Below are 8,546 nucleotides of genomic sequence, written 5' to 3' on the forward strand. Positions count from 1 at the left end.
GGGATATTTTAAGCTAGGATTCATTGTTATTGCAGGATATAGTATCACTATTAAATTCCAATTAATTTCTCTTATTACTTCAATTGTCCTTGTGAAATAAATAATTTTTTATCATGTCTACTCTTTCATTAATTAAATTTACGATATGTGTTACTTGAAGCTGAGAATGTGCTGAACAGGCTTGTTCTGAAGCAAAGTGCTTTAGACTAATTGATTAACTGTGAAAACAGTAGTTGGTTATATATATGTGAGTCTCAAGGATTTTTTTTAGTTTTGTTTTGTTCAATGCACATAATGGATTGGCCTCCTCAAACAACTAAGTTAATTCTTTCTGATGACCTGGATCACGTTCCCACTGGTTTGAACTAGGTGTGAAGTCCTTGAAGAACCATTTGGAGGATCACACTTGAAGAGCTACACCCATGGGCAAGTACGATGAATATCAGGGTGTAGAAGACTGTTTGATCCCAAGTTATCAACTTCTGATCAGGATTATGATTCAGCAAAGACGTGAGTGGCAGCACAGACCTATAATGTATCATATACATGTATGATGTACATGTAAAATATAACGTACAGATTAGCATTCGGACGTCGTTTTTGGCTGCATAGGCCTCTTCTGAAGAGTTGAATAAGGTATTCAATTCTGTACGGACAACTTTTTCCCTTTCACCCCGCTTCAATCCTTTTAAGCCTAGTTTTCGTATTCGAATTTAGACCTTCACGGTAAGCGGTGTAGCAGTTCCCTCTGGGTTGAAAAAACGTAAGCTTATTTCGATAAAATAAAAAAAGAACTACAGCAATGGACATTAGAACCTAATAAATAAATAAAAACCTTTTTTTTTGTTAGACACAGAAATTTTAGTTAAACATTTTAAAATTAAATGTTAGCTACTTGGACTTAATTAATAACTGTCGGGTTTCAGTAGAACCTGTATTAACCAAAAACTCATTTATTAGTAATCGCGATTACCAGAGTAGCTATCGCTATTTCATATAGGAAAATTTCAATCCGTTGTTTACGTTACACTATTCTGTTGACTTAACCACTGTTATAAGTACTAGGTTGAGTGGATGACTTACATGTTACTAAAAAGTTATAACTTCACGCCTCCTATTTTCAAATAAAGGGCAACCAGTATTAAGCAAGATCTTTGCTTGTGATTCAGAATTTAATTAGAAATGTTTTTTGTACAGTAAACTGTTATGGTATTAAGCTTATAATCCCTTTTAGGTTCAAATACAAATTATTTCTAGTTTTACAACATTTTGCATGAAATACATTTCTTGTTAAAATAGCAATCTAAATTTAAATCATTTGGTCACAGAGCAATAGACCTTATCCCTATGACCATTCCCATGTCCGACAATTGCCTTAGTTTGCACACGCTAGGCAACTGGATAGGCATGGATCAAGTTAAGTAAGACATTCGAAGGCATTGAAAAAGATTATAGAGCCATTGAGCTGCTTTTTTCGCTTTCGCAAATCGCAAATTCTCGAGTTTAATGCAGAACATAAATTTAAGTTGCTCTAGGTGATTGAAGTGTCTGTGCGGCTTGAAGTAAAACTTATCCAGAAAATGCAATGGCAAAAGATACCTGTTTATCTTGAGAGATCTGGTTGGCTTTAGCTTGTTAAGGTGCAAACATTTTAGAGAGGTCAACTTCTTTCAATGTGAAATAAATTTCATGTATCTATTCCATTACTGATGCAAAATGAAAAAGAAAAATCGCACAGAAATAACAAAAAATATGATAAGTACAACAATGTATTTCAGTACAAAGTAAAAGTGTACACAATCCATCCTTGCCAGTTACCATCATCCTGATTTTTTGCAGCCAGTGCAGTCTCAACTGCCTTTTTTGGGGGGCGATTTCCAAATTTATTGTATATTTCATTAATATTTAAAAAGTAAAACGTGAATTTTGAATTAAATATCCAATAATAATGCAGCAATTATGTCGGAATCATCATTCTGTTTGTTTCTTGGAGTAAAACTTAAAAAAAAATCACCTGAACCGATATTTTTAGCTGTGAACTGCAGTTGTTTAAGAATTAAACTCATAAGTCGCATTTTTCTGTAATGTAAAGTGGTGATTGGAGAAACAAATTCCATTTTTTCCAATTTAGGCATCTGACAGGCATAATGAAGATGGTAAATAAGGAGAAAGTATACCGGGGTTGCAGGGATGGGATTTTAAAAAAATTATTGGAAATTTGCAGTGTTCTGTATTTGACGAATAAAATACAAAAAATACTTTAATACGCCCACTAAAGAAGTCAAAAATACAAAAAAAATACAGCTTTATTTGTATTTTTTTTGTATTTTATTCGTCAAATACAGAACACTGGAAATTTGCATAATACATTTCTGGATTTTCATTTAAATTCGACTTTTTGATTAAAATTGAATTATTTCCAATTATTCACCAAATTGATGAATTATGAAAATTTTCTGTTTTTCCTTAATTTAATTTTGAGTATTTTGTGTCGACGATCAAGAGCACCTTGATGCCATGGAGAAGAACTACCCTAAATTGCCCAATTTATTTTCAGCATTCGGTACATCCTACCTTTTCTTTTACAAATAGAAGATATGCATTTCGATTTTGCAACTATTTTATTGCTTTTCCAATAAATGTCATAGCAATTGTGATAGTATAGCTGTCTTTTGCTGAGTCGCCCCTTAGAGTAGAACCAGAGTGGCAGCACCAAATTGAGCTCGATACAGTTCAATTGATTCTTTTAATTGTGCAACATATTTCTTACTACGTTTTCTATCGGTTAGTGATTACTGTGCATTCTACTCCATCCAATGTTCTTTTACGAGCTACGTTTCAATCTACTTTGGTACTTCACTGTGATGAAGATGTTTAAAATTTTTCCTCAGAGCCCTATGGTTTCGAGTGAGCTTATTTATACTCTTCGTCCCTCCTCTTTTGGGGCAGTGCATCTCTCCTACATAGTGTTTAGTATTGCCAGATCACTCAATATTTCTGCTGCACCGTCTACATTTCGTAGCTTTAGAGGTCTTAAATCAGTGAAGAATAAAAGATCAAAGAAAATATTTCTATGCTGTTGAATCGCCAATGCCAGGTCTGTGGTTAGCAACCAACACATTTTCAATTACCATCTGGCTGTTACTAGTCTAGACTGATACGCTATCATTGAGACTTGGTTGAAAGTAGACTATGGTAAAGTTATACTTCTTAATGTGTGCCCTGCAGGCTACTCTCCAATACACTGCTTTCCGAGAACTAGTGGTCGTGGCGATGGAGTTGCCCCACTCTTTTGTGACTTGATTTGTGTTAAACATCGCAAAGTTGATTTTAGCCCTACATCATTTGAATAATTCTCTGCTTCTCTCTCTGTGAATGGCACTAAAATACGGACAGTGATAAATATATTGCTCACCTTCACTTTAGTGCCATTCATTTCTTGGTTGAGTATGAGTATGATCTTTTTGAGTTACTTCTACCTACTCCCTCAAAGCTTATGATCCTGAGAGATTTATGTATCCATGTAGATACTCTGAGAAATCTGTTGTGTCAGAAATTCGTGTATCTCGTTCAATCTTGTGACTTAATTCAGCGTGTCACGGAATATACTCATAGCAGTAGCCATACCCTTGACTTAGTTATCTCAAGAGTGGACAACTTGGTTCTGTACTATCACGCATTGCATATTCAGGGTCGTCTTTTTTAAGAAATCACCTCTCCACCTTCCTTCCCATGATGATCTTTCGACTCTTCTTCAGAACTTCTATCTCAAGAAGGAAAACTTCTGTGGTGACTTCTTTCTCAACAAGGTTAAGGAAATCTGATGTTTGTTCTATGTCCTAGTCCTAGCTTCGGAACCGGACGAACTGATTGCCGCACGTGTTTTCACGGTGTCTTTTTCCTGTATCTCCAGCTGATTGCTTGTAGTCCTAACAAATCCTCTTATTTATCCCATACCCACGTTCTTGCTGAAGGAGTATGCTGAAATCCTTGTTACGCCTATTACTAAATTGGTCAATCTCTCCCTTTCATTGGGTGTTTTTCCTGATTATAAAAAAACTTGCTGTTATGACTCCACTCCTGAAAAGTCTGATCTAAACCGAAATGTGTTAAACAATTACTGAACTTATTAAGTTTGTAGTTATAGCAGTAGTAGTATAAGCAGTTACAATATTGTATATAAGATAATATCTTTATAATATTTTCGTTATAGAATGGCAGGAGAAATCGACTATCAGGTCTTTCAGGACATGCTTGCAGATCCTCGTCTGGAAGCCGTTAAGAATGAAATACTGGATAATAAATACCGTGACCTACCAGAGGAAGTTTGGGCACTGGAAGACAAGCCAAAGTTTGTATTTGATGGTTATAAAAAACGTTATCCTCCAAACTTCATCGGCCCGAGACCACTAGACCACCGGATGAAATGCCCTGGATCGTTGTGTAGCGAGTGTCCTGCGCTTAATCCGAATCATCTAATTTTCCAAGGCGACACCAACTGTATTGCTGGCCGTAAGCTATGGAAGAAATTCAAACTCTTGCTGTCACTTAAGTGGGAAGATAGGAAACATCCTTCTGTTGCGCAGCTTCCTCTCCAAGAACTCATTTCTTCCACAAAGTGGTATGCAAATTTTTCTTTCCTTATAGGTGTTTATTGAAATACCAAATTTTTGTAATATGTTTTGTCTCAGTTTTGTATTTTACTTTGTGCTGCTTTAGTTCTTAAAGTTTACTTTTCATGTTAGCTCTATGTACAGTTTCCTTAACTTTTCACATGGTTTCCACATTCACATACCGTACACACGTATGAGGCCAACCTGTACTCGATATATATATAAATATCTAAATATCTATTTTTTGAGAATCGCGTTTGACGTGTACAATTTGCAAAGTTCTCTTATAATTACGTCGCGTTACGATTTCTGTATTTTCTACAAAAGTTATTAATGAGTACCTTTACGTTGTTAATGTAGGCACGTAGCAGATGATCATATGAAGGGCTTGTCGGAAATTGCGACATCGGACAAATATCTGCCTTTCAAGATTCACGAGTGGTACATGAAGTAATTTAAACTCAACTTTTCAGCTTGTTTGATTGTTGTCCACCAATTTGCGACCAGTGACGATCGTTTATGCGAGCAATGTCGCAAGGAGGGCATGCCGACAACAACTAGGAAATTGTACCCCTCTATCGCGACGCTACCAAGCAAATATAAAACCATTCCCGACGTTGAGGCGTACATATTTCCAGTAACTCGAAAGTATGATGGAGATTCTGTTCCCATTGGTTATTTTCAGGAAAGTATGAATTTGTTGCAGAGCTTAGCAGGTTTTTTTTTATTTGAAAAATTTATGTCTGAAATGTTTTATCAAAGTTCTACACTGTTTTTATTTTATTTCAAATTAGTATTGGTCAATTAATTTTTTCTTTTTCATAATTTTCAGTCGAGGAGAAATACAAAAATCTTACTTTAAGATGGCGAGCACTGCAGGAAATGGAAATGGAATCACTACACAATGAAAAAAAAATTGCACTAAACAGACTTTGGATGAGACCAGTTCGACTCAGGGTGTGTATGAACCCATCGCATCGCTTCTACACCGGATTGTGTATGTATACCGGGAAAACAAATTCATCTACTTGGTGATGAACCACCCGAGCTGCTTCCTGCTACATCCTATGTCTTTGGTAATTTTTTTATTAATAAACAAGTGTTAAATGACATTAGTATATATTACATATCAAAAAATTTTAATGTAACTTTGATATTCATTATTTGAAATATTTCATTATGTAAGGTTAGAAAAGTAGAATATCAAATGTTAATGAGGTAGAAATTAAATTGTGAAATTTGTGGAAAATGAAACATCCTAAATTGAAAAATGAATGTTTTAATGCAATCAGTAAAAAAGGCATTTTATTTGTTAATTAATTAATATTTTACTTTTACCTTTTTTAATTAATTTTTTGTAAGGTGCAATTCCTGAAAGATATCGCATTATATGGAGTTGATTTGTCGCAAGTCATCTTTCTATATTACGGTCTCGTATTGAATCATAAAACTATTGAAGATTATCGTCAAGTCTCTGGAAAATAAATGCTTGCTCCAATAGGAGCCAAAATTCGCCTTTACATTGGAGCCAATTGAGTTTCAAGCATTCTGTATTCCATAATGGAGCAGTTTGACGAAAGGGAAAATCATTGAGCGGTAGCCATAACGGGAAGACACAAGAGAAAGTAGCAATCATTTTCACATCTCAGTATATATACCATAAATGTGGTGGAAATGACGTTCTCGCCAATTTCATATTTGTCCAGTTTTGTGCAATTTTGTGTTTCTTCCACTTATATCATCGTGCTGTCGTCCCCTTTGGCATATTCTTTGTACTCTGTTAGCTGTGTGGTTATTTTGGTGGTCCGCGAGTTACTGGTTACCGAACAATACATTAAACCAAGAAATTTTATTCGGAAAAGCCTTAAGAATACCTCCTTTTCTTCTTTGATTTCTTGATTCCTTATTCCTCCTTCTTCCTTTCACGCCTTCCATCCATCAGGGATTAAGGCGAGAAGCGAGGACAATATTCATATCGCACCTTCAACCGTTACCCTCATCCACCTTCATTAAATTTTCGTACGCCGTTGTTACGACCATGATAAAGTCAATTAATCTTTCAATCGATGACTGATCCACGGCCAGCCGGCCAGTCAAAATCAAATCATAGATTTTGTCAACGTTTCAACAAACGCAGCGAAGTTCCTCACCAGTGGCGCCCTGTGCGCCTGCATCTCCCTTGTCTCCTTTAGGACCAGCATAACCTTGTGGTCAAGGGGCACCAGGAGGCCCGGCAACGTACTTGGTTGTTCCAGCAGGTTCAGCCAGCCCAACAGCTCCTCTCAGCCATAGAAGGTATCTAAATCAATGAACAATTATCGTGTGTGTACCAGTCAATTCGTCTATCGATCGAAATGTAATTACTAAAGAAAGCGTTCCCATTGATTTTTAATTTCTTCCAGTGTGCCGTTCTGTGAATGAAGTGGATTCATAGCGGCCCATTGATCGGCCGAAATGAAGGGAGCCGCTTGATTAGATTGCGGTCGCTGGTAGTGTTATTGTGGGGCAGCCACCGCCACGGCAACGATCAAGTACGGTAACCAACCAAGTACGGTTCACAGGTCTAACACCTTGATTCAGTCAAGCGCGCCCTTGGCAAAATATCAGAAGCCCAGGTGAAACTATAATGAATTATTTGGGGTGGAAAAACTATCAAGAGGCGATGTCAGCCAATTCACTGATTCCCCCCTCCCCTGACCTCGTATCAATCCTCACCCTTAAGGCAATAACGCCACAGACAATGTAGTATTTTTTAACCAATAGACCACTTTGTATTTCAAAGGAATTCCCCGTGGAATAAGGGGGGAGATACATTTTTTCCCATCACCGTATAGAACACCTTGAAAACAAACTTTTTAACAACTGACATTGGGAAACGTTTTGGAAACAGAACATAATAAATTGGAATGTTAAGGGAAATGGTACTTGGGCGACAAAATTATTAGCATTTGAAGGTAAACAGCCGGTATAAGGTACCTAAATAATTTTAACAAATTTGATTTGATTTTTTTTGTGTGTGATGTAGGATTAGAGATGATTAATAGCTGCTCCGGAGCCAGGCTGGGATAGGCATGTCATGGCATGTCGAGGCATGCCCTACTTCAACGACAATTTTTCATCTAGAATTAAATATGAGATGAGATCAATAAAATTGCAATCCAACAAACTTCTGTATATATATAACGCTTGAGTACATGACTCTTGCAGCCAATCTCCTGCATTTTGTTTTCCTGCTGACTTTACGAGTTGACACTGAAGAATCATTTGGCCAGTAGAGAATATATTCCTCTTCAGAGGACATTTTTTCACTAGGGTGGTTGGAAAATACTGAATCATGCCCAACATCAAATGAACCATCTTCAAATTTAAATTTAAAAAATTGATGTGACGGATTTAACAACAATTCCAACATGGTGATGGACGAAGAATCCTCATCAAAGCAATACCTGCAATAATGGACTTAGTCAGTAACTTTCCACAATCAATTTTTCACAATTAAAACTGTATGAACAATATAAAGACTTAAAAAGAGAAAATATACTCACAATACACGAATATATAGCTGCTTTTACTGCCTGTATTCTAAAATACGCTCTGCAACAAACTGACGCCATTAAAAAAAAGCCTCTTACAAGAGACAGTTGTGCGTGTTTGCCAGATATGCTAAATGAGATTGCGTATTCACGATTTAGGGGGAAAATTAATTTAATGAATGGGATGGGATTGGGGAGGAATTGAGTAATTGACACTTTGTTTATAGCTAACTGTGTGAGTTTTCTCCAAGATATTGAGCAGATCACCAACATCGTCGTTGTGCAGCGTTCAATTTTGTGTAATCAAATAATGTTGAGAAGATTGAGGTACCGCTGGCCAAGTGTCCGCCGGCGGGGCTAAGACACGACGTGAGCAAGGTTTAGACCAGTATGGTCACAA

General features: G+C 36.5%; 1 long non-coding RNA gene across 1 annotated transcript; it reads right to left on the reverse strand.

Moving 5' to 3' along the window:
- Positions 1 to 7,359: 7,359 nt before the first annotated feature.
- On the reverse strand, positions 7,360 to 8,245 carry LOC124344576. Its single transcript, XR_006919773.1, has 3 exons — positions 8,159 to 8,245; positions 7,808 to 8,059; positions 7,360 to 7,732 (listed from the first exon to the last, which is right to left on the reverse strand). It is a non-coding gene; the product is annotated as an uncharacterized LOC124344576 (long non-coding RNA).
- Between the last annotated feature and the right edge of the window lie 301 nt (positions 8,246 to 8,546).

This window comes from Daphnia pulicaria, chromosome 6 (genome assembly GCF_021234035.1).
Source record: "Daphnia pulicaria isolate SC F1-1A chromosome 6, SC_F0-13Bv2, whole genome shotgun sequence".
NCBI lineage: Eukaryota > Metazoa > Arthropoda > Branchiopoda > Diplostraca > Daphniidae > Daphnia > Daphnia pulicaria.